This window comes from Opisthocomus hoazin, chromosome 1 (genome assembly GCF_030867145.1).
Source record: "Opisthocomus hoazin isolate bOpiHoa1 chromosome 1, bOpiHoa1.hap1, whole genome shotgun sequence".
Lineage (NCBI taxonomy): Eukaryota > Metazoa > Chordata > Aves > Opisthocomiformes > Opisthocomidae > Opisthocomus > Opisthocomus hoazin.
Window position 1 is genome coordinate 117944586 of NC_134414.1, and position 27859 is coordinate 117972444.

The following is a 27859-nucleotide window of genomic DNA, read 5'->3' on the forward strand; positions in this document are numbered from 1 at the left end:
AGGGAAGGGAAGGGAAGGGAAGGGAAGGGAAGGGAAAGGGAAGAAGGCCCCCACTGTTATCTTTCTGTACAAAGAAAACAGTGGAAACCTAATCATAGGATAGTAGAGGGGGTGGGGAAAGCAAATTAAGTTTTTTTAGTTTTCTATTTTAAAAAATGTCAGTGCAAGGTGTAAACCTCACCACAATATTTGTTCTCTGCCTAACCCATCTTTTTGCTTCTGTGTACACCTGAACACCTGTAGGTTACCAGCTGTGAAAACTGGCAGGAGGTATAGAGGTTTTTGCTTTTTTTTCCTTTCTGGACAAACAGGTCATGGCTGTCATTTGTTCAGCTAAGCATTAAATAATACCTTCAGAATTTATTCCCATATCCATTACAGATAGAAAAGACTCAAATGCCTCAGTTTCTGATCAGTTTGTCTATTTCAATGGCTTTGTTCTATGAACTTGAACTTGTCAAGAGAGGTGATTCTGCCCCTCTACTCTGCTCTGGTGAGACACCACCTGGAGTCCTGCGCCCAGCTCTGGAGCCCTCAACACAGGAAATACATGGACCTGCTGGAGCAGGTCCAGAGAAGGGCCATAGAAATGATCAGAGGCCTGCAACACCTCTTCTGTGAGGAAAGGCTAAGAAAGTTTGGGCTATTCAGCGCAGAGAAGAGAAGGCTCTGTGGAGACCTTATAACAGCCTTTCAGTACTTAAAGTGGCCTTATACAAAACATGGGGACAAACTTTTAGCAAGGGCTGTCGTGATAGGACAAGGGCTCATGGTTTTAAACTAAGGGAGGGTAGATTTAGACTAGATATAAAGAAGAATTTTTTTACGATGAGGTTGGTGAAACACTGGAACTGGTTGCCCAGAGAGGCAGTGGAGGCTCCATTGCTCAAAACATTCACGGTCAGCTTGGACAGGGCTCTGAGCAACCTAGTTAAAGATCTAGTTAAAGATGTCCCTGCTCACTGCAGGGGCTTTGGGATAGAAGACCTCTAAAGGTCCCTTCCCACCCAAAGCATTCTACGATTCTACGATTCTATCTATGAACTTTGTCCTAATTTCATTAATTATTAGGCTTTTGGGGAAAATTATGCTTGTCCCTATTTATATTCTCCACGCAGACAGAATAGCCATTGAAATCAATGGGCTGAGTAATGGCTTCCTCACCCTTTTCCTTGGGATGCACTAGGAAACAATATTGCAGAATTCCAGCTTCTTCCCTTCCTCACAAAGTTACCGCGTGCCTGAGTTCTCTGTCCACCTACCCCAGCATAATTTTAAATTGCGCCGAATTTTGTTCCAATTCTCTGTTTTCTCTGTTAGTCAGACTGTCGGATAAAATCTCACTGAGCCTATGGACATACGGGCTGTCCTTCAGTTATGATAAACATAAGAAGCACTTCTCTTTCAGTGTGTATCTCTGTGTGCAGAGACAAAGCAGAAGCATAGCAGAGAACTACAAATGGTCAGAGGATCACTTGCAGAATAAACCCAAGAACAAAGATCATTCTGGACATTGTGCTGGTGCAAACCTACTCCTGCAAAACAAACTCACCAAAACAGAAAAACAAGTCAGATGTTGAGAATTCTGATGTGTTCAAGAAAGACTGGGGTTTAGTACATTTTTGTAAAATGAGATTTGTTTTGCAGAAACATAACAGAAGCAGAAACATGCAGAAAGACACCAAACACTGATTAACAACTCATATGAAAAGAGCTGAAAGATATTAATATTACTGACTTTTTGTTTCTGTGCTACTGGACATTTTTGATTTTCATTTTGAGTTTCTGGCTCATTCAGTGTCAAAAAAACAGATTTTTTGTCAAAGAAACCAATGCACTTGATGACAAAAATGGCATTATGGAGACCAGCTCAAGAGCTGACATCAGTAATTTTACTTAGAGCACAAGGATAGTCCCCAAAACAAAAGTGATTAATGTGAGATATTTAAAACTAAAGCAAAATATAATGAAAAAAAAAAAGTTTATGGAAGTGTGGTTTATATAGAAATGAACAAGTAAAGTCTCCAAACATGCTTGGTGATACGCTGATAAAAAAATGTGGGTTTTTGGTTTTTATTTCGAAACTTTTCTTCTAATCTAGATTCAAACTCACTACATGACTGTCAGAGCTCTTCATGTCTTCATCCTCTATTTCCATTCCTCAGCCTAGTATGAAGTTTTACAAGATTAATTTTCAGTATAAAGAACTTGCAAAAGCACTGTTTTCAAGTAGCAGGGAAATATAGGTAAGCCCTGGCACTCCATCAGAAACTATTAACTTTCAGCATCCTTAGCACTGATTAGTTTTAAGGTAATTGAGATGAGTTAATGTCTCACTGGGACAAGAACCTTATTTTTTTCGAAGTCTATCATCCAAACTTCTATCTGCAGTGAGAACTCTAAGAATTGAATGGGATTCCATCTCGTTTTCTGCAGGCTGCTGAACATATTCTGTATATTTGTAAATTTCAATCTCTGTGGGATAGTCTCATGAAAATAGAGCCTTTCATTGGCTGCATAAGGGAGTAACAAAGCTGTTCCCCCCTTTCTGGTCAATTATATCGATTGTGATTCTGACATTTTCAAACACATTTCTCCATTTGCTCCAATTATACTAAGCATGATTGTCAAGATGATTGTCTCGGACTTTGAGAGACGTGCAATGAGCCAGCTCAGTTGTAGTGGTGTCAAAGTTAATTAATTTTTCTAAATCTAAAATGACCAGGGATGCATTCTGCTGTCTGTTTTGAATTAAAATCACTTTTTCACTTCTGCATTATTCCTAGTTTCTATTGATTTTAGGTTCAAACAGTATTAACTTCAATTCAAAATTTTTTTTTAACCTGTAAAGAACATGGAGGGATCACAAGCTCTGCTTAGAAATTTCCCCAAGGGGGTCATCCAAAGCTTAACAAAACATTCCCAGTAACTTAATGTTGCTTGATGTCTTTGAGGAAACTTCTCTTTCATTCTTCAGATTCATTTTTTTGGGAATGCTTTTATTCAAATGCAAAATATCCTAAAATAGGATAGTGTTCCTGCATCTGGAATTATTCGGTCTTTCCCAAATGTTTAAAAACAAAAACAACTGCAAAAAGGAAAAACAGGTAATTTTCAATTCAATAGGCATTTTTAATTTTTAAAGAAAACCTGTTGTGGTTTAGACGTGGCTAACAGCCAAACTCCCACCCAGCTGCTCACTTACTCCCCTCTGTCGGTAGGATGAGGGGAGAAAATAGGAAGAAGAATGAGAAAGCTCCCATGCTGAGGTAAGGACAGGTAGATTGCTTATCAACCACCTTTGTGGGAAAAGCAGACTGAAACTGGGGAAAATTAAAATGATTTACTGTCAATTAAAATAAATATTTAATTACTGATTCAGTAATTACTGATAGACTGAATTTATTGGTAGACAAAAAGACAAATATTAAAATAACACTTCTCCTCCTCCTTTCCCCAGGGTCAACTTCTCTCCTTCTCTCCAGGCTCCTCTCCACTACCTGAGCAGTGCAGGGGATAGTGGGGGGGTCATGGTCAACGCACAGCTTTTTCTCACTGCTGCTTCCTCCTTCTCACATCTTGTGTCTGCTCCAGCATGGGCTCTCCATGGCGGCAGCTCCTTTGGGAATATCCACATGCTATGGCGTGAGGTCCTCCACAGGCTGCAGTGGATGCCTGGTTCGGTGCCATGGAACACCTTCTTCTCCTCTGATGACCTTGGTGCTGCCTCTCCTGTTTCCTCACTCTTTTTTGTTCTCACCTCCTATCTGTGTTAGACACTTTCTGCCCTGCCTCACACCGGCTCTCCCGAGGCACCTCCATGGCGGCTGTGGGGCTGGGCCGTGCCCTGTGCTGGGGCCATTGGAGCTGGCCGGAACCAGCCATGTCTGGCACGGGGTAACCCCGGCTGCTCCTCACAGAGGCCATCCCTTGACACCTGCACCCAATACTAATTCAAATGAAACGTTTAAATAAAAGCTTTTCTCTGGGCCAGTTCTTCTAAATTTGGCTTCCATTTTTTTTGCACCTGCAGTTAATTTCAGCCAATAAAATATGTAGCTGAAGCAGTATGGAGGAGCCCTGGCAGTCAGCCTTCTATCCTGAAACAGCAGTGTGATTTTTCGAAAGGAATTTAAGTGATCACACCAATTTGCTGCATGACTCTTCACAACGTGGCGCAGTCCCAGCGTGCACAAACCAGGTTCCTTGTGGTGGCACCTCACCCATAGGGGAAGCCCCAGGGCACCCCGAGCCTGCCCCAGCCCCAGGCACACCACCAGGGTCAGGCTGAGCTGGGATGAGAACCAGGGTGCACGGGCAGGGCATTGGCACAGGCATGGACACCAGCATGGGCACCGACATGAGCACAGGCACAGGCATGGCTGTCGGCACCAACTGCTTTGCTGCCTGCTGCACTGCACGTCTCGCTAGCACACAAACAGATGCACTTGAAGAGTGACAAACACACTGGTGTTTGGTCTGGGGTCTGTTACATGCCTCAAAGTATTGTGACCAGTGTGATATAATGTTTGCTTGCTGGACTACGTGCAATGAGCTTGACAGTATCAATCTAAAACCGAGAGAGACAGAAGACATGTGACCCATAAAAGATTAAAAAAAAAAAAGGTAGATATGACACAGTAATTACCCCTATGATAGCTCTTTCTAAGTAAGGTAAATTGGTGATGACAATATAGAGAAATTCACCTCTCTAGCACTGTTTTCTGAATAAAATTTCCCACAGCTGTCAATCAGGCCATTTTACCTTCACACAAAATTAGCACCATTTATTTTAACAGTCTCTTTTGTACAGTGCTGAAAGGTGAACTATATTTTAATTCAACCTTGAGAATATTCTGTTGTGTTAAAAGTTCCTACTTTGCTGTGATCGTTATTATTTCTTAACTAAAAGTCTTAGACATATGAGCTTTAATTTCTCAGCAAGGCATTGATCTGTAAACCATAGCCTAAGAAGTACTTTTTACTTTTTAAATTTTATGATTGCAAATGACTGATAATTTTACTTTGATCATATTCATATATATATGTTCATATATATTTCCTTTTCATTCTACAGTGTAGCTGCAAGATGTTGTCTGCTTCATATAACACTTATCATACTTGGATATTATGTTTTATTAAAACAGTAAATGCCTTTTAAAATGACTCTTGGGTCTCTCCTGCACTGTCAATAAAATACTGTAAGACTGAGTGGTGCATGGGACCTTGCATAAGATTGTTAATGCTACAGGTAATTTTACAAAGAGGCTATGGCAACATAAAGCTGAGTATTTCAAAGGTAATTCTCAGGCAAATGACTTTTCTTCTCAAAATAAGAGCTACATAATACAGTGTGCTGAAGCAGGATAGCCCAGGAACTGGTCACTGAGTCCAAGGATAATTTTTCATTCCTATCCATCATAAATATTCTCACAGAAAGAGAGAGGACTGGGATTTCTCATCGTATTCCAAGGGCTGACTTACTATCGTAGTAACTGCCTGAGAAAATAATTGTACCCCATGTTTCATCTTGCAGTGCCCTGATCCCTTGACTCCTTAAGAAGCAATTAGAAGCTCTTTAGGAAGCTCTTTCAAGAAGCAATATTATGCTTGCTGTTCTCCTCCTACCTGTCCCACCCTAAAGGAACTGTGTTTGACACAAAACCATGAAAGGTGGTAAGACTTCTGTCTGACAAGTTAGGCCTTTTCCGACTTGCCTATAGCCCACCAAGAAGAATGCTCTGAGAAGTACTGGCTGTGTGGGTTCCAGAACCAGAAATGCAACAGGGGCTTCCTGACTCTCACTTTAGAAAGGGACAACTTTGGAAAAATGAAAACAGAAAGCAAGCATTTATACTACTAAGTTTATCACAGATTAATAAACCTGGATGTATTTTTTTATTGCTATTTTTAAATATTTCAGGTTTTCTCAGGTCTGTTACTTTTTCTTGTATTAACCTCAGGTAATCGGGTCCCATAAAACAAGCTGAACCTTCACTTTGAGACTTGCATACGGTGTGTTTAGCCAAGTGCTTAATTCTTCTGTGCCTGCCACTTTCTTCCAGAGCCATCTAAATGTAAAACTTCGTGGAATTTATAAGCTTGAATCTCTCTCAGTGTCTGAGATTTCATCATCTTCATGCACAGATGCAGACCACTCTGAGTCATTTGAGCTATCTGGTGAGCGCAGATCTCGGTTCTGAGATAGAATCTAGCAGTGCCATTTATGTTTCCTGAACAGTCAATGCCAGGTTCACATCTGGAGCCTGCTCAGCATGCTACAACTAAGACACACTTAAGATTTGAAATGGTGGTGGTGTCACCCAACCCATTAGTGAAGGATAAGGAAGGACACCCATAGGTCGAAAGTAGACTATAAGTTGCTCCACCTGGCCACTGCCTTCTTTGCGACAAGAAGCAGATTAGGTGCTGAGCTCCCCCTGCGCTCACCGCAGCACATGCAGATAGGCGCCATGCTGGGTGCAGCTGGGAAGCCTGAGCATCTGCTGGCACAAGGACAAGCAAAACAGCTAGTCGCTGATGAAAAAGTGGAGTGGAGCAGGTTGCTACCACTGTGAAGGGAGGTGGATCACCCGCTTGGACAGATGCTTGAAGGTGTGCAGGTGGCCAAGAGGAGCAGCTGTTTGCACCACGTGGGCAGGTAAGTGTCTGGGTTTCTGTGCACGGGGCAAGGATGAGGAATCCTTGTAGGAAAGAAGGGGAGAAAAGGCACTTGCAGGGAAGTGAGGCAGGGGCTGCTCTGGAGTCAGCAGGAAGAAGGGCTTCCACATGCACCCTTGCCACTAGCTGTGAGTTGGATCACTCTGGACCCTAGAACATTGGTTACTGTCTTGTATAATCTCCATTTCCCTAAGTGTCTGAGCTCTGCATTAAGTCTCACCTTAACCACTCTAGCCTCAGCTGAGCTTTACATAACTGCATGGGAGACAGGCTTGTAAGACTAAGACAATTTGGTAGAGGCCCCGAGGTATCAAATAAACCTGAAACTACTGTAAATTTGTAACTTAAGAAGGCTCTTCTTTATGGTCTCTTCGTTAGAAAAAATAAATGTATATGGAAAATTTGATTTTGGGTTTTTTGTGAGCACTCAGATTTCATTCTATACTACTTTATCCACCCTTCATTGAAGCTTTTCATCAAACATACAAATTGGATAATCTGAGGTCTCATTTTAAAAAATGAAAGGAATAACTGAGCCCTTGCTAGTGAGCAAACCTATTCAATCAGCTTCTGTGCAGAAGCACTTTTCAACATTAGCAATTGGATACCACCCATTAGCATGACTTAGTGCATCTGTGAAATGCTGCCAAACTTTTGTAATACAATTATTAAGCGGTGGCATTCCATAAAATAAACGAGGCCTGCCACTGTAAGCTCTCACTTGTAACAATTCTGTTTTTAAAGGTGACGAAGAACACCAGGCAATTCAGTGGTACAAGGTAGATCTGGGAAAGCTCAGAGAGTCCTATGAAAATAAATAAAAAAGTTGCAGTATAAGACCTCTTATCAAATTAAAAGCTTATTATATCTCTGTGTTGGTGCTTGCTTTCCTAGAAAAAAATGCCAAAGCATTCCTTCTCTGCAACTAAATTGACATGAATTCCCAATATTTGCATGTCACAAGTCAGGCTGCAGAAACTTACTGTGGTGCCTTGCTGACTATTCAGAAAAAAATAGTTCACAGAAGTGTAAGATCCACTTCTGTTGTCAGGTTTGTTGATTTAAATAAGATAAACTTTCTATTAGTCTAATCCTCTAAGCAAGGGGGAAAAAAACCAGAAACGGTGTCTTTTGAATAACGTGGGGTTTTTTTCTGCAAAAGCCAGGACAACATAGACTGTATGTGTAAACAGATGATTCAGAAGAAACTCACCTGATTATGGCTTTAAATAAAGAGCTGCAAATCCAGCCCCAAAGGATCCTCAGAAAGGTTCCTTAAGACTCTTGTATTTTGTCAGTCTGCACGACCTTCACAATACATGTCACTCCAAAATCTCAGTCAAGAACTTAGCTATGTAATGATAGCATTTAAATATACGTACTTATTTACCGCACAGTAATGTAGTAACGAAAGGTATATTGCTTCTTCATCTATTAGATCATTTAAGGTGTTATACTTTGTGGCCGTATTTTGGAAGCTTTGCTCAGGGCAGGCATCTGCTGCTGCAAACATATCTTTATCTGTAACCAGCTAAACGTTTTTTTAGCAGCTTTACTCCCCCTCTCGTTATTTTCTAGTTCTTAGGATAATTTAAGGGAGGAAAAAGAAAAGCTATCTATTCATCAAAAGAAATATCAGACTTGATAGCTCACCCTTTCATAATGCATGCTAAATTGCATGTGTAAAGGTTTTCATACAATACTATCAGAAACCAAATTAAGAAAAACGGAGTTCTAGATCAATACAGATTGTGTTTGCAGAAGATATTATTTAACAGATTAGAAAAGCAGTTAAAACACAGTTGTAGCACAAAGATAAATCCAGGAGAACAAAATCCAGTCTCCACAGAATGGGGAAGTGCTACATGATATAGATAAAGACTTGGAAGTTAAAATCATGTATCAAAAACTAAACAGGCCCTGGAGTTGTCAACGCTTGAGTGGAAGAGCTCTAAGAAAAGCCTGTTTGCTGCAGGATGTTGTTTGAATCAGCAAGCCTCTAAGTTAGCACTGGAACAATGTTGCAAGACTGGGTTATGGAAAAGGCCGTGGAGCCGTTATTTGTCAGCATTCAGAGACGTTATTGAAAATACAGTTGATTTGTATGTTGGAGTTTTTTTCCTCAGCATCTACGTGTGTTAATTCTGATTCCCTGGATAATTTCAAATAGCTAGTTATATTGAAGGCTATGAAGAGTAAATGATGTGACTCATTTTATCCTGAAATGATAGATTTTTCCTACCTTGTTTCAAATTTGTTACTGCAAAGTTAGATCAAGTTAGGCAAAATTTTCTTATTCTGTTAAGAAGATTTTTCTTACATTTTCTGCGTAAGGCAAAGCAAAGATTTTCTGAAGCCACATCTTTTTTTAAAAAAGAAAATTTATTATTTGGAAAACCCTAGCATTCTCATGATTTGGAACTGGGATTTGAAATTAGATACATAGGATGGCCTTTGTCAGAGATCTGCCTTTTGCCATCTCTGTAAAAGTTTATTTAAACTTGTTATGTCTTTGGGAAGTCACTATAAGAGCATGCTTGCTAGTGATTTGTTAATTTTTTTAACAGTTATATATTCCCAAAGGATACCATCTGCACTGGCAATGCTCCAGCCAGAGCTGAGAATTACTTACCCTGCAATTGTCTTCTAAGATGCTTCAGGCCATAACTGGTCCAGCAGCTGCACCAAAAACTGAGAGTCTGTTGCTCTTGTGGCCTCAGTAACATCCTACAAGGGACTCAAGGAGGACGTAGTAAGAAACCTCACAAATATATGGGAGATAAAGTTTAGCAGCAGTACGAGAGGAAGGATCCCAGGATAAAGCATGGAGAGACAGAAACTGGAATGACAGCGTTGGGTGGAAAGGACTGTTGTTCTTCGGGCGTAATGGGAGAAGAGCATGGGCTTGTAAGGTTAGTGACGGTGGGACAAGAAGTCTGAGTGATGAGGACAGTGAGACGTGATAAGGTCTCGAAGGAAAAGTCTAGGACTTGAGGCTACAAAGTGTGTGTGGAAAGGTTGAGCAAGACAGAAAACGAGGAAGCAGAGATAGAAACTGCATATGACTTATGAAACAAGCTTATTGTGTGACCTTGAGTTCATGTAACTTCCACACACTGAATCAGTTCCTGCAATTTTAATGAAGTCTAGACTGGAGGGGGAAGCCATAAACACCAATTCTAATCTTAGCCTCTTTGTTTCTGAGCCTGGTACTCTAATCCCATTGGGATATCTGCCCCGTCCTTTAGACAGATCTGCCTTTCTTCTCCGAGGACCCTCCCTCAGAGGTTAGCCTACCTCTTTCCTGGCCTTGAATGATTCATCCTCCCCAGGAATTCTTCTCCTTTTTGTCCATAAATCTCCCAGCAGGTCTGGCTCCAAGTCAGATGTTTCTTTCATCTCACAACCTTTACACTTATTTCTTTACCTGTGAAGACACTACTTAGGCAACACTTGAACATCCATGCACTTCCTGATGTCCTTATACTCAAACCTGTTTATTTTGCTGTTGACCAGAGAACTCAAGTGCACAAAAATCTCCACAGCTATCAGAAAGTGACCACTAGCAAATACACCCGTACTCTTCTTAAAGGCAACACAAAAAAAATGTTCTTTTAAAGGCAGAAGGAGCCACTATTATTGCTTGGTTAGACAGTCTACTCAAAGCCGCTTCCAGAATTTCAACATACAGTTCCTACTGACTGGAAGTTCTGGGTCAGGTAGCCACCTGCCTTTAGAAACACAGCCAGATGAACAAACCAATGACAATATTTTTTCTTGTTTCATTTTTATTTATTTATTTATTTATTTATTTTTAATCTGAAGAGAAGGGAAAATACGTGGAGAAAGAAGCAAAAGAATCTAGGCAGGCAATGGATGGTTAGGCAAGGAGTACAAATGATAAGACATAGAAATTGCAATCCCATTCCTCACTTTTTAGCCTAACTGTGAGCAAGCCTGCTGATTTCTCTAAGCCTCTTTTCTTCCAGTGGTATTGCTCTGTCGTTCTTCATTTAGTTGTATGGAAAGCACAGATATATCTGGGGTCTGTGTCTGGAGGCATTCATAAGATGATACTTTGCATATGACTGAAACAAAGCCTACTCCCAGCCTGTGGCACCAACCCCTCTCTGCTTGTACTGCCTGGGATCTGAGAAAGATTTTAGCAGCAAACTTTGAAAATATTTCCATCAGCTACATGGAAGTAAATATAAAATCATTTCTGATAAATTTGCAGAAGTGGTGAGGAGTGATAGCATGCAAAAAAAGAGATGATTGCAGGAGCTACTCTATTTGGCAAATGGGTACCCTTCAATCAAAATGTGTTTAATTCTGTCTCCCCAAATGCCAGACAACAGACTGCGAAATATAAGTTAAGCCTGGAGAATGGAGTAGTTTGTCTTGGAAAGCAGTGACTCTGAAAGGAATTTAGGGGTCACAGTAGATATACAACTCCAAAAGCCTTTATCTGGTGCTGTGGGAAAAGGGTTAATGCCATCCATCGGTATGTAAACACAGCAGTAGAGGGAGGTGATCTTACCTCTATGTGATTGTTATTGCAATACTCTGTGCTGTTCTGGTCTTCATATATTTAAAGGATGTTGGTGAAGGTCCTAAAAAGAGCCATAAAAATTATTTAATGACTGGAGACTTAATGACTTACAGCAAGAAATTTAAAGCAATCATTAAATTAAGCTTATAAAAAGAAAGATTGAAAGGTGATTTGATAATGGTTTATAACCACATGCATAGGGGAAAACCACCAGGGAACAAAGGATTCTTTAATCTACTGGGATAAAAAAGAAATATAGAAAGAATTGACTAAAAGCTGAAACATAAAATTAAAAATAGAGTACATATTTTTATCTGGAAAGGTAAAAATTGATTAAAATTAGCAGGGGAAATGGCGGACCATCCACCTCTTGCTGACTTTAGATCAAGACTGGAGTCCCCTTCAGAAGCTGGCTGTAACTGAAGAAAATATTTTTAATTATGTTAACGTAAGGGGAAAATGAGAAAAAAAATTATGGTCCCCATCAACTTCCATTATTTTATTTTTTTAAATCAACGTGGCATGGGCAACAGACTGTTGTATTACTTGGTAGCTTGCTTGAGTCTCAGGATCACAGGTCTTCTGCGAGCGGAACTATGCAGAGAGTATAGTGCTAACATCCAAATCAACTGGCTAGAGGTGTGAACTTAACTCTTCAGGAAAAAGTGGATAAGGCAATGATTTGTACAGATATGTTGTGAACTATTAGACAAAGACAATGGACATAGACTGAGTATTAGAAAGTTTGCCATCACTTTGTAGGCCTTGCCAGAAGGTATATAGCAAACATAACCTCCTTTCCCAACATTTATTTTGAAAGAATTTTACCCTAGCTGTGTAAAAGGTAGAAGCCTTTTTGGTATTTAGACCATATTCAGACTGAGCATTCCCTTCTGGCATTCATGAAGTGAAAGGACACTGAGCTAGAATGTCAGGGAAAAAATTCTCAATAAAAAACTCACTCTTTGAAAATAATTCCAGGGGTTTTAGTCTGAACTTGAGTTCGATTTGTTTGTTTGCTTGTTTTCACCTTACCTTTTCTGCTTCCTTCCTATCCTACCTTTCTGGGTATTTCTGTACATCCCGCACCAGGAAGCCAGGCTGGAATAGCCCTCTGACGAGGTCTGCTCTTGTTACAGCTCCTGTCCCCCAGGCTGTCTGCTCTGATTGACCACTTTTTACCTTACTGTTGAGACAGGAGGAGACCCTGGTCCTTGTCATTCTCCTTTAAGAGTGAGCAAGTAATTCAGAAAGAGGTGCTGATTTGGTTAATTTCATTCCCTCCTCCCTGTTTGTGAGTTATTTATGACTCTCATAAATATGCTTGCTGAATAATTCCTGTTAATTCTGGTCTGCATCTCATTTCAGAGCACTTCACTGCAAGTCTTCTGTGTGCAACATTTGAGCTGTGTTATCTAGTTTAAAGTAAGGATTTCTGGTATACTTTTCCATTAGACAACTGAATTATTGGGACTCACTTTTCTTAACATCTTAGGATAGCCTATCAAAAAAAAGCAAGACTCCTTCTTCTGTCACTCACACTGTGTGATCCCTGACAACTATCTTCACCTTTCTCTGCCCTAAGTGCAAGTTGGAGACAAACATTCCTACCCACCTTTCAAGTACATATTTCGGTAATAAAAGTCTTGTTTAACATCTTTATCACTGATCTGTATGAGGGGATTGAGTGCTCCCTCAATAGGTTTGCAGATGGTACCAAGCTGGGTGGGAGTGTCGATCTGCTTGAAGGTAAGGAGGCTCTGCAGAGGGGTCTGGACAGGCTGGATCGATGGGTCAAGGTCAGCTGTATGAGGTTCAACAAGACCAAGTGCTGGGTCCTCCACTTGGGTCACAACAACCCCGTGCAATGCTACAGGCTGGAAAGCTGCCCAGAGGAAAGGGACCTTGGGGTGTTGTTTGACAGCTGGCTGAACATGAGCCAGCATTGTGCCCAGGTGGCCAAGAAGGCCAGCGGCATCCTGGCTTGTATCAGGAATAGTGTGGCCAGCAGGAGCAAGGAGGTGACAGTGCCCCTGTACTCGGCACTGGTGAGGCGCACCTGGAGTACTGTGTTCAGTTTTGCGCCCCTCTCTACAAGAAGGACGTTGAGGTGCTGGAGTGTGTCCAGAGAAGGGCAACAAAGCTGGTGAGAGGGCTAGAGAACAAGACTTATGAGGAGCGGCTGAGGGAACTGGGGCTGTTTAGTCTGGAGAAGAGAAGGCTGAGGGGGGACCTTATTGCTCTCTACAACTCCCTGAAAGGAGGTTGTAGTGAGGAAGGTGTTGGTCTCTTCTCCCAACTAACTAATGATAGGACAAGAGGCAATGGCCTCAAGTTGCATCAGGGGAGGTTTAGATTGGATATTAGGTAAAAAATCTTTCTGAAAGAGCGGTCAGACATTGGAATAGGCTGCCCAGGGAGGTGATTGAGTCCCCATCCCTGAAGGAGTTCAAAAAACGTGTAGATGTGGCATTTTGGAATATGGTTTGTAGGCATGGTGTTGTTGGGCGGATTATTAGACTTAATGATCTTAGAGGTCTTTTCCAACCTATGATTCTATGAGTATGTTAAATGAAGCTTTTCCAGTCTGGAAAATGGTACCAACTCTTTCTATTTGTTTGTTTGTTTGTTTGTTTGTTTTCTGTCTCAGCTCCTCCATATTCCTGATGATTCTTTGCTTCTTTGGGTCCTTTCTCACCTGACTCTAGAGGATGTGCTGCCTGCTTCACTGTAGTCATGATTGTTTTACCATGCAGGGAAACTACTTGAGCAACATGCAGGAACAGAGTCTAAACAAATCACATGAAATCTTGCCTGTAACTTATTCTTCCAAAAAGAAAAAAATAATGGCTCAGTGGTTTCTGAACTTTGGGCCAGAATTTACTGTGTGAGTGGCTGTATGTAGTGCATTTACCATGGCCACAGTGTCACTAATCATGCAGTACTGACACTCCGGGCAACTGTGAGCCTAAAGATCTTGAGTTGTAATAGCTTCTCTCATGAACCTGGTAAACAGACAACCACCATATTTCTTTGTTATTCTTTAGCGTACAAGGAAAATGTGGACCTGGAAAATAAAGCACAGTAAGAGGATTTATTGTCATAGATTTGTCCTTCAGATTCATTACAGTTACCACATGGTCCGTTCTTGCCATAACTTATGTTTTGTAAGTACAGGTTGTACTTGTTAGCTTCTCTGTCACAGTTTTTGTTTTTCTTCTTAAACAGCCCCTACTAACAATGCCAGCGGGAAGAAAGACAAATACGTGTCAGACTCCAGGTGATAGATATAATCTGTACAGAGGTGGAAAAACCAAGAAAATTAATTGTTTATTCATTGGTGCTAAACATCTAGATAACAAGCACAAAGAACTGGAAATTCTCCTCATTGAGAGGTAATTTGGTCTAACTCTACTATGCTGAAATCCAGTGAGGGTGGTTGTACTATTACAATGTGAAAAAAAATAAAAATAAAAAAATCACTGGCCACGGTGTTTTTAGGAAGGACGAAGCCAGGGAGAATGGTATTTTCTAATAAACATTGTTATCTCTCATTCAGAACTGGAGAGTCATGAACATATGTAAATCAGTGCACAGTCTAGCAAGGTGAGGGATGGCTGTTTGTTATAGATCAAAATTAAACTAGCAAAGAGGATGAGCTACACATTCAGCATTTGTCTGAACAGAAGCAAATGATATTATAAATGAAACTGTAGTGGGGTGAGCATGAATAGTTTTTTCAGATAATTTAAGATGGTTTCCTCATCTAAAACTACTGCATAAAGATTAACTAACTTCCTGGTCATCAGGACAACGGACAAATTTTAGTTGATCCTTAAAATGAAATTGTAGTAGTTGCCCAAACCCAGTCCAGTTATAGCCTGATAACATTCAATAAGCATGAACAGAGGCCTTATTTTTGCTTAAATTTGACAACTGAATGAGCCAAGTCGTAAGAATATTATGTGTAAGAACTGGGAAGAAAATGAAAGAAAAGAAGAAAACTTCAACAAATAAAAGTAGGGAATACATTAAAGATGTTTGCCAGTAGTTAGAAAGCCAGTTCTGGGTCAAAGCACATTGTGGTTAAATGAGATGCCTTGAAAATTCACAGCAGTTGAAAAAGGAGGTGTGAGAGTCGTACAGTGGCATACTCGCTGTCTGACCCAGCTGAGAATACAGTTGCTCAAATTAGCATGTAGTCCCCTTTGCAACAGCGACCATTAGAAATATATGACAGGGCATTCCACTTTGAAAACATGATCCAGATATGGAGTTTCAGGATATACAGCCATTTCATTCAGTAAAATGAACACTCTCTATGTAAAGGCTGTACACTGTGGTTTTAGAAATGGACTTCATAACCATAGTCCTTGTGCCTGATAATCACTGACACTCCAGACATGGCATTCCAAAGGCTTCTCACAAAACAGATTTTAGTTTTAGTAGATTCTCTGCAAAGGTATGGACCTACCCTAAGGGATACTGGAATTCAAATGACAATTTAATCATTTGTCACTCTTCTTATGCTTCTTAAAGGCAGTATTTGCAGCATGAGCTATCAGTAAGCTATAAGGACCTTCTTGAAATTAAAGTGATTAAGTTTCCATTGCTTTTTATACCAACTTTTAACTTTCTCAGAACTCGGATAATAATCTACTTGTTATTGTATTAATACTTCATGTGTTAGTACATTATTATTGCTGTTGTCTCTGGATGTTCTATGTATTAATAAATATTTCAGACCATGGCAGATATCACTGTGCTGTTTCCAGTTAAGTGAATATCTGCTAAAATAATCCTTCTAAATGTACAGTTTGAACACACTCAGTAGAGACACATGAGATTTTAGCTCCTAAAATACCCTAGGCCTAGTATAAATGCTCTGAATTTTTTTCTGGAGGATTTTCTCATGTGTAATCTCTATCTTTCTGTTGACTACAGCAGGCAGCCTAGTCAAAATGACCTAAAACTAGATGTCTGAAGGTTGGTTTTGCTAAATGGTGGGGTTTTTTCCACAAACCATGGAAAAGTTGCAATAAAACCCATTTAAAACCACTATTAAAATTATAGGATAAAACATTTAGAAGTTAGAAAATAATAATATTAAAAGTTTTGGTGAAAATTTTGAGTGTTCTGGCATAAATTGTATGACAGTCTAAATTGCATGATCACATTTTCCTTTTTTCCCTAAGAGTTTTGTTTGCTTTAGTGTTCACAAAATTAGCAACAATTCAAGATGTCTTTTATCACTACCGACCAATACATGTCTCTAGGATTTATTTACTACACTCTGTCCAATCTTTCTCTGAAATCAGAAATATTAATTGTCCTGTGGATTTTTCTGATTTGATCATTACTATAGCATCTGAGCACTTCACAAATCATACCATAACACTTCTTTACAGCTAGAAAAAACATTAGCATTCAGAGTTTAAGATTAAAAGTACTCCCCAGTTTTAGAATCCCCAAATTATGCCTTATTCTTTGGAGGATGTTGTATTACCTACAAAATCAGTTGCAGTATGTGCAGATATGCCTGAGTCTTCTGAGTACCAACGATGGTGCTTACATACCTCTGCCCTGTCACCTCCCAGAATTAATCTCTCCATGTCAGATTTAGGTCAGTTTAACACCACTGAGAAATAGTTACGCTCTTACACTGCTCAGAAAATGAAGTCATATGCAAATGAATGGGAATCAGATTGCAGTGTAACTCTTCAGACAAAATTTATTAGTCTCTGACACATCAGTCAATGGCTGTGCATAAAAGATACATATCAGACTAATACTGCGTCTTTCATAAAGCATAAAATTTACAGTACCTATAATATCCCTATGCATAAACTTAAATGTGAATTGCCAGTGTTTGCAATTATCTAGAAAATAGCCTGCTCTTACAATTATTAAAGCAAATGTATAAACCCTGGATGACAGAAAACACAATTTTACTGCTATTAAGAGACAATTTAATGTATGAAATCACATTAGCATGCTCAAAAGATGGTTTTCAATCATTCACATGAACATTGTGAACACAAACCTGTTCTATGGAACTTCAAAAAGAGGATGGGTGATTTTTCAGAGATAAACCTTTATGAGTAGATTACTTGCATATTGCATGTACAGCAGAACAGCAATCTGTTGTCCTGAGAAACCGCCAACTCCACACACTTCCTTCATATACCAAGGAGTGAAACTACCTATATAAATCTGACACAAAAATTTTGTTTGCGACTACAGCCAATCTTCAGATCTCATTACTTAATTTTAGTTATATGTTTCTCTCCCACTTCAGGGGCTGAGAGGCAAGGAGGAGAGGGAGATGAAGGAGTTTTGTTCATGGGGGCCCTCACATACTTTTTGACAGAATGGGATATGACTTAGACTCCTGACTTCCTCAGGAGTGGAACAAACCAGTGAACAGACTGGTATCTTAACATCCAAACCACTGGATAGCTGGGGGGAAGAGTACAGACACACTGAGTACAGACCTGTCTGAAAACACGCCTGAAGTTTCTTCTGTGGACCTGGTCTTTCTTCCAATGCCCCTCCCACAGCAGCTGCCTTCTTCACCAGTCTTTCTCAAGAAGACTTCATCCTCACAGAGTTTAGAAAACTTCCCTGACCTATTCTTTCTTTCCATTTGCCCTCCAGCCATATAGTTCCATGACAATCTAGACTATTCCAGTTGGTACAATAGCTAGTTTTTACATAACTCTAAGGCTGATGTCTGCTCTTTGGAGCTATACTTCCAAGTTCAGAAATAATAGCAGCAGGAAAACTTACTTCCAATAGCATAGACCCAATCCTGAATTTTGAGGATTACCTGGCTATTGCATACTTTTACTAGAACGCTGCTTCTGTAGAAGTTCCATATTTCCTTGGTACAAGAGAACCTGCATCAAATTCATAGGAAGGTATCCAAAAGGTAAAGGAGGAAAAAAAGAGACCTTCTGTAATTCAAACACATTTTATAGTGTCTTTTGTGGAAATAGTTTGCCTTTTTCATTATGGATTATTTAATGTCTGCCAAAAGTGAAGAGCCAGTTGTGCTGTAGCTATATTTCTGACTGCCTGATACATATGAAATCTAGTTTAATTTGTGAGAGGACAGGCAAGTGCGAGACCTTGATATAGAAGAGACGTGAATGACCAAGGTCAAAAACCATAATAGACTTTTGTGTTTAGCGCTTAAATAATAACTCATAATCAGTAGAGGTAGGAGAGAAAATGGAGGTCAAACACTGGTAGAAATATTGAAGCAGCAAGTGCAGGTGTTATTCAAACTCGCAAAGTAAATAATGTTTCAGTGAATGGCACATTCACAACTTTTTTTTTCAGCCCCCATTTGTGATACACAATATAAAATTACCAGCCTGAACTGGAACTGTGTATCTGCTAAGAAAAGCAAGGGAAAGGTGTGTGTATAGGACTTCTGCACACACAAACTGGGAGGGAAATTTCATGTGTGTAGACAGGCATGTATGTGTATATATTCTTGGACTGAAAAAGAGCATCCAAGCTCAATTTTCACTGTTGCATAAACATGGATGAATTTCAGCTTTCATTTTCTACTTGAATTATTATCTATATCTCCACCCACGAAAAAAATGAAACTATTTCCAAATAATTAACACCAACTTCTGTCTTTCAGTGCTAGGGGCTTCCACAGTTTCGTACTCTCTGAGCTTTGATTAATAAGTCTTTAGTTGAAAGAAATTTTTATTAGGAGGAGACTCCAGGGACTATCTTCCTCTGAAATTTTTCGTTGGTGTAAGATGGTATGTTTGCAATTCAATTATGTGCATGAAAGACAAGATGCATTTCTTACCAAAGAAACTGGAATTAGGAGTACTTATTGGAATTCTTTATCATCTATTTTCTTGAACAATACATTAAATAAAGAGATTAGAGTCTGTAGGAAGCCATTCTCAATCAGGAGCCAGTGTCTACATCGAGATGGATATTTATGATCCATGGCACAAGGCAAGGTCTCAGGAGAAAGGAAAACCTCAAGCTGAAGTCTAAGTGAAATAGCTATGAAAAGAGCAAGGTGGAGCAACATAAAACAAAACCTATCTTCAATCAGAGAAGAATATGGAAAGATAAAGGATTTCTGAAGTGCTGGCTGAGTTGCAGACAGATATGCCCAAGTATGAAGCAGTACAGAAAATAAAATAGACACCAAGACGTTGTCTCTTGAATGAAGAACTGATTTGTAAATCCATTAACTGTTGCTCAAAACAGGGCACTAGGCAAGAGAGGAATATAAACAAAAATAGAACTAATACACCCACCTGGCCACCTTCCACAGGGACTGACAATATTGGAGCATCATTTAAAAAAAATTTTACAAATTGCATCTTTAATGGGAAGTAGAGAATAGGATAATAGGGCTCACCTGCTATCTATATGTCATCCAGCTGTGTGGCTGATAATCCCATACAGAATGTGCTCAACAAAATGTTTGTGGAGTGAGCCTGGTCATTTATGCTTAAATAGCATAAGAAGAGAGAAAGTAGTAGAACTGATGTAACATCAACAGTTACTGCCTTTTATTGCTATATTGCCTTATACCTTCTTGTTGAGATCTAGCACAAACACTAATTCAACACACACAAATTGTGTGTGACAATTTCCAACAATAGAAAGAAAAGCCATGTTACCTTATGAATGGCAGTCTAGTCTCATCAAATTCTTGGTCATATAACGCAGAAAACCATCCAAAACATTACAGACCTGAAATATAAAACAAGTAATCTCTTTACTGTGCAAGTCTGTCTACATGAACCAAATAATGTCTTAACCAAAGATCAGAACAAGGAAATCAGTCAAACACATATTAAATGAGGAGAAGGCTCTGAGTTATTCTGCCTGCCCTCAGTTCTTTAAACAGCAGAAATAAACCATACATGATCCTTGTGCAAGACTGTCATAATATGATTTAGCACCCTTTTTTTGTATCCTACATGCTAGAAAGCTGAGGCAAAAATCTGCCCCAAATTTATTAATGTTAGTAAGATAATATTTTTCTTTCAGCTTAAAGTACAGAATGGTTTATGGACCAGTATGACTTCTGGGATCACTGTACTGTTGAAAATTTTCTAAGTAAGGAAAATCAGAGAATACTGAAACTTGGGCAAAAGAGAGCCCAGTTTAGACAAGCATAGAGGACTCTGATCCAACAAGCTATTGCAGGACAGCTGACACCAAAATGAGCCAAAAATATTTAGGGGCTACGGGATCATTAGCTCTTGAAGCTGTCCTAGAGCTTATGAAAAGCACCTTGTATAATCGGTAAGTATATACTGATTAGCAATGGATTCAAGTGTACAGAAATGTGCAGGCTACCAACAGTAGCAATCAAAAATTATTGATAAGATATACAGAAGTGTGCAAAATTATTTTAGCAATGACTTAGTGGGGACTTAATGATGACTTAGAAGGGAATCATGAAGATGTTCGAAATGAACATGTAGTTTCTTTTGACTGCTCTCCAACTCATACAAAACATCTTCAGTATACTTGCCAGAGGAAAACTATTGTGTTACTTCTGACTGGCATATTTAAATGGTTATTTTCTCTCCTAAATTGCATAAGTGTATAAGGCTAAGGTATGATGCAAAAATATACTTCTTAACAGATGGGAGAGTATCATCAATAAGAACTTCACAATCCATACTCCCAGTGACGTTAGATCCAAATAGAATAATTCAGGTTGTAAGGTTCAGATTCAGAAGCCACTCCACCACTTGAAGGAAGGTCATATTCAACAACTAGTTAATTACAGTTTCAGAGAGAAGAGCTCCCTAAGATAACTCTGTATTCAATGGCAAGACAAGGAGAGTGAGAGTGCAAAAGAGAGCGAGGATCCTCCTTTGAGTCAAAACAGCGCTTGCTTTTATTTGTTCTGACCTGTCCCTGGAAGGTCTTTTGTAAATTAGAGAGGTTAGCCTCTTAATGACTAAAACTAATCTTTATTAATATGACCTCACATTCGTAATCTGACAACTACTTCAGAAAAAAATATTTTCCAAACTATTCTTTTTTTCTACCATATGCACAAAAAATTTTGTGTTTCTCTTTCTGAAATAAAGCATGTGCTTTTTATAAACATGACTGTCATATGGCTAATTTCATGCTCCTAAGCTCCAAATTGGAGAGTATTCTAACATTCAAGTAAAAGCAATGAAAGGAAGTCTATGGCCTCCCTTATTTTTGTAAGACTGCACCTGGACAGTGGTGTCACATACCAGGAATGACAGGGAAGGTGGGTCAAGTGGGAAAAGCAAATTGGTGTGGATATTATAGGCTAGGATGTTGATGACAGGTACAGTTACAGCATTTCCAGTGGGATTTACAGTAGCTGTAATCCAGAAGCTGTAATAATTCTTGAGGGATACTCATGGAAATCACACAGCTAGTCCCTTCTAAACAGAGAAATCCAGAAAACAGAACTATAAGAACAGATTCAATTTTTACTTTTAAGCTATCTCTTATTGCTGTGCATTTTTTCACATGTCTAGACAACAATATTAATGTTGTTTCCTGTGAGCCACACTTTCTAGTGCACCATTAACCTTCCTGTATCCTGCAAATCTGATGCCTTGCTCCCTGGTGGAATGCAGAGCACCCACACATGTACATGCACATACAGACACACACACACTCTGTTACAAGACTGTTCTTATAACGTTGGCAAAGGTTAAAATTAAGTTTTAGTACAGGCGTACATTGTACTCTGACGGCAGTCAATAGATCTAGTGCTACCGTCAAGTACACAAAGTGTGTTTATAAATCTTTGGTGTTCAAATTAATTTCAGGCTGCACTGCACACTCTTGCATCTACTGGTCTCTCATGTACCTGGGTTTTAATTGTTTCTCTCTTTGACATAATGAATGCCAGAAAGTAACCCTGAAGCACTCATTATGCATCATAAATCACAGTATCTTTTTAAAAGGGAAGGATAATTACAACAGAATAACAGTTCAAAACTGCTTGGAATTTGCTTTTTACTTTTGACAAATAGGGGAGAAAATAATTGCTAAAAACAATGTACCACATTGATTTAGATGACTCGTTATGCACACACAGTCTATTCTGCGAAAACACTCTTCTTTCCAAAAAAAAAATAAAAACACCGAACCTGAGAACTCTTCAAGCTCGTGACAAATTAGTTTGTTCAGGACAAAACACTGCACATTTGTAATTCCTTGTCTGTTTCTTAAAAGCCTGCGTGTCACATCTCTTCTGCCCCCTGTATATATGTGTGTTGAAGATTATTTTAAAGAATGCTTCATTATAGTAGGCTGCTTTTTTTTGTTCGTCTTACTTTTCATAAGAGTTATCTTTCCTTTGGAGTTGTCTTTTTTCCTTTTTAGCTCTTTTAGTTTTGATGAAAACATGCAAAGATGCCGTAGTTGTATGAATCACTGGGTGCTGGTACTGTTCTCTTTGTTTACTCTCTTGCTGGTGTGGAATCTGTCTTTACAGATTCTGCTGCTTTTAGTGAAAGCTGCTTGAGGTCAGATAGTTATACTCGAAGATAAGATGATTTCTCATAATTGCTGTCCCACACAAATAAATATTATTTGAATCATATAATAGTCATCAGATTGTGCTAGACTTGTTATTACAAAAAGCCAAGAAGAGTTACCTTGTTCTTATTTTGAAGGAATATGAGGGAAGCAGAGGCAAAATTATCACCATTCAAGCTTGCTAGCTTGAATTTATTTCAGATATGTCTATATGAGTTGCTGTTACTTTTGCATTTCCTTGTACTGTTATTTTTAAATAGCAATGAAGACATAGCCTGCATGATATAGGAAAAGTATTTTAACTCCATTTTGCTGTTCTTCATCCCCGGTCCTTTCTCTGCCCTTTTTAGACCCCACGTACAATGCCCGAGACCTGTTTCCCTAGGCTAGCAGCTCCATTAAAATCGCTAGGCTTTGTGTCTCCAAGCAGCCAGGGCAAACACTCTGCTTTGCAGGGTCAGGATTTATGATGGAAAGCTGTTCAGCAGCTCATCTGGAGCTAGCAGAATGAGGCTGCAATTTCATCTGAAGGTCTCCAGATGATACTGCTGAAGCAGAAACTTGCAGGATGGAAAGGGCATTCAAAAAGCAGCTCCACCTGCAACGTCCCCAAAGAGGGGTATGGTCTGAGGGACCTGAATATGGTTTTGTTCTCTTCCAAATGTTCTCCTTTCTTTCTACCCCATTACAAAACTCTCTTTGAGCTTTTTTGTGAACACGATCCTTAGCTGCAACCAACTCCTTTCATGTACATATCAAGCTACCTATACCTTGTTCCTCTTCTACCCTCCTGTACAGTGAGTTTCCAATGGCAAATCCACCATACTCAGGACTTGAACTGTAAAATAAAGAGCAAAAGTAAAACTCTTTAGCATACCAAGGTTTTACAAAATGCTCTCAACAAAGGGTTATTTAATTGTAGTATTGTATTTTTCATAGAGAATAACAGCACACTAAAATATATAGCTAAGAATTACACATACTCTTATGACCTACTAACATGGTAGGTCCAGTTAATGAATTTACCATGGTTCTATACTTTTTCACTAACCATCGAGTAGCTATGAATTTAATGGTAGTTAGCAAAATTATCTCTTACAATGTACATTATTCCTTTTAAACTTTACCTGCAATATTAAAAAAATACTGTCTCCTACAAATTAGGAAAAAGACATTTTGAAGTTGTTCTTCTAATATAAGATCTGCACAAGGTAAACTATGCAAAATATCTCTGCTTGGAGAAACAGCAAATCAGAAATATCATTTTCTACGAAACAGTTTGGTGCTCTGAAGAGGGCATCAAACCAGGCTTTTCCTGGACTGCAGATCATAGGGACAGGAGCATGCTGGCACAGGCATCAGTGAGAGGAGGGACTAAGTATTTTTCTTCAGGGTACTTTTTTCTTTACAAAATGACAGCAATCAAATTGGACTGACAGCAGTTAGAATACTAAACTCACGGTGGAAATGAGAATTTCCTAATAACGTGTATATATTGAGAGCACAGTATATGTCTTTGGACATATTGCTACAAAATTCATAATTTCTCAAGTATCATTTTGACGGCATTTTGTAGAACACCTTTTCATTAGCAGGACATTTTGTTTCCTTTGTTTATTTGTATGCCGTGTGGTTTGGCAGCAATTATTGTAAAATAGCTCTCTGGAAGAAAGTGTCACATACTTTCTTATTTCTTTTTAGTATTGGAAGAAAACATAAACGAGGGTCTTTCTCCTTAGCTGTACAACTAATATTCAAAATAACAAATTAACTGACATACCAGTGGTCCTTCTAAGACTGGGTCCCAGGGAACCCCTCTCTAACATCAGCCATTTCCTGAGGCTAAGAGCTCAGCAACGAATGACTTGCCTCAGACAAAGCTTCCTCCAATCTGTGTCCTATGGTTTATGCCTGGAAGAACAGGGGGGTCTTCCCCTCATAAAAAAAATAATAAAGCAAAGCAAATATACAATGTCATGGGATGCATCTGTGGCCACACTCAAAAACTCTATAAAATATCTAGTCTTGTCTCACAAAGTTCTCTGTCCTTACGGTCGCCATGACAACATATTTCAAGAGACACCTTGATCAGTATAAAAGTGTCATCTACTAATTATGTATTGCTGTGGAAAAAATTTACTGAAAGCGAGTTAGTCAGCAAACAGGAATTGGAAGTTAGCGTGGCAAGAAGTAGACATAAATCAAAAAACACATCTCAACTGCAGACAGGATTTAATTTCTTTACATGGATTCAAACACTGATTTCACTTCTGTAAAGGACTAAAGAAGCGTTCAGACTGAATATACTCAGACCTTGGAGTTAAAATTTGAAATTCATGCATATAGGATTTAAACTGTAGGTCCTACAAGGTTAAATGAAAACACTTCAAGTTACTTTCAGGAATGCATTACCTTGTTGAACATTGCTGCAGTGATTTCAGCAACAGTAACAAAGAGAATATTCATGCATGGCTGAAAACATTTTAAGGTCTACATGAATGATGCACAGAAATGTCTAAGAAGAGAAACATTTAAACCAAACATATCTAAATGCTGATCTGCTGAGAACAGCCAGACACCTTTGGGCTCTGTCTGAATGACTTTGAAAGAAACATACCGTAACAGGTCCCCTCCTTCTCATATTGCAGAGAGTCCTTTGGCATTCTAGACATTATAGACTGCTACCATTAACCACTCAGCCTCAAATAAGTTAGGCACCAGCTTGTGATGTACTTTTAAGTATATATATATGTATAAAATTACATAAGTAGCCAAATTATGTACACTATAGGCAACACCTTGATATAGATTCGGCTAAGTAGTTCTCGCAGGAAATAAAACAGCAGAAAATAGTCAGAAGTGGCAAAGTACAGCTTTCCAGAAGAACAAATAGCAAAATGAACTTATCTGCCTTCAGCAAAATAGATGTATTTTCTTGTCTTATTTAGATTCTCCTAAAGACTACCTGAAATAGCAGGCACTCAAGTTTATGCTGATTCTTTTCAGCTGATGTACCATATCCATATAAACCTAAAAGAAAAAATTCTTTCTCTGTAAGTTTATGTACCATAGCCAATAAATTGCTGCCCAGTCAAGGTCATTCATTTCCTCCTAATTATGAAATGCTAAATAAAGATGTCGGTCTCCCTCTTAAGAACTTCTTCTAGCCCAAACCCCAAATTTAGTAACCAAAGGACCCTTAACAAAATTGCTTCTCCTTTTCTCGATCAGTAGGTTTCAAAACAAATTTCTCTTTCCTTTTCCAGATAATCCATTCTGACCTCAATTAAAATGTTCGGCTTTGTCCTCTGTATTCAGCAGTGCTTGGCCAGTTCAGTCTGTCAGTTCTTCCAGCTCCCCATCCTTCCTCACACAATTATATATACAGCTGCAAGTTCCCAGTACAATCAGTCTCCAAAATTCTCATCTGTGAAAGCTTTACTCACATAAGTAGTTTTATGCAGGAAGAGAACAGTATGGATACTAGGATACCAGATGTGAAGTAAGTGGAGCTGCAACCACCTTTAAAAACATATATACTGTCAAACTACATAGGATCTAAGTAGCATTATCATCTTCAAAACATAGCAAAATTAATCAAATAAAATAAACAGGTCTCTATTAAAACACCATACAGAGTAAAAGAAAGTTTAGACCTACACACAACTGATAGAAAAGCTGATATCTCTGAGGAAATAAACCACAGACTTCCTACTGTTTAAGAACAGAGTATGACAAGCATGAGCAGCAGAGAAAATGTCATTAAAGTTCTACGTGGGAAAAGCTGTAAGTGTGTATCAGTCAAGATAATATCAGTGGGAAAATGGCTTCAAACCACCAGTGGCTAAAACAGTTAGGTATACTTAGAAACACATGCTCACCTTGAAAATTTAATGCAGAAAGGAAAAGATCTGAGTAGTCACTTTGCATGCTTAGTGATTCCCAGCAAGCTTTTCAGAACATCCTGTGTGAAAGTGTATGCTGGGGCATAGCTATGGCTCTTGCTGTCAGGGTGTATTCACATGGAAATTTCTAACTGAATCACTCAGTGGGCACATTTACATGGTAAAAAGCTGTAGAAAAATCTCCCAAAGCCAGAGGAAAGTTGTACTGCCAAAACTGTTAAGCCCTAAGTGGGTTTCCAAATAAAATCCAGTTGCTCTATTGGTTGCCACTTGAATGAGTCAACAATAAACTAAAGCACTAGTTAAAAAAGGCCTTTTTAATATGGAAAAGTATCTTTCAGTTTCTGAAACAGCAATCCCCTAGAATAAACTGAAAGGTGAGACTTCTGAAAGGCTTTGTCCAGTTTCAGCCCAGTGCCTTTCATATGTTTAGAGATGCATTCTACAGTTGCTGCATATCAAGTTTGTGGCTTTAGTGTGGTTTTCATCAGTTGCATTTCTTTGGACTTTAAACAGCTTTTGAACATTTTCCATATTGTGACTAACCTTTAACATACAGACCCATTCATGGACCACTTTTACTCCCTCTCTCGTTAACCTCATCTCACGCCTTTTCCTTCATAAGTTCATCTGCTTGAGTGCATGAAAGGTTCACAGAAGGTAAGATTAAATGAATTTCCTTCAGTGAAGGGCTGTTGAGGAGGTTGTAATTAATTTTGTACAGCAAAGAGTCTTTGGAGGCCCATTGATACTTCATAATGACCTTCATAATTTTTTTGATCTGTAGCTTTCTCCAAGTACTCTTTGTACTTCTGTAACTTTCTCCAAGTACTCTATGTCATCAAAGTAGAAAAGACATGTTTATTCTAAAAGGTAAATATCTGGGGTGTATGATTGACATATTGATGGTGACTTCAGGAAACAAAAACCAAAATGTCTGGTAAGAGGAAGTATATACAACCTCATTGTTTGCAATGAATGCTACAAGACATTGGAGTTGTAAATACATGCTGTGCTAAATTCTTTCTTCTCTAAAAAGACCAGTAAAATACCAGATGTGAATCTTGAATCTTAAGGAACTCAGTTACTTGAGCTCAACAAAATATTCCAGAATGTGATTTCAGCATTATTAGTCAGCTGTGAAAAGTCTGGTCCTCCTGCCCTTTACCCCTAACAGATA

General features: G+C 38.9%; 1 long non-coding RNA gene across 2 annotated transcripts; it reads right to left on the bottom strand.

Annotated features, from left to right (window-relative positions):
- Nucleotides 1-26733, bottom strand: LOC142362899 (uncharacterized). Of its 2 annotated transcripts, none has more exons than XR_012765360.1 (6): nucleotides 26656-26733; nucleotides 19903-19975; nucleotides 14148-14300; nucleotides 11222-11294; nucleotides 9314-9408; nucleotides 1-7486 (listed from the first exon to the last, which is right to left on the bottom strand). It is a non-coding gene; the product is annotated as an uncharacterized LOC142362899 (long non-coding RNA). The 2 variants fall into 2 exon arrangements; XR_012765359.1 differs by lacking the exon at nucleotides 26656-26733 and adding an exon at nucleotides 23545-23614.
- Between the last annotated feature and the right edge of the window lie 1126 nt (nucleotides 26734-27859).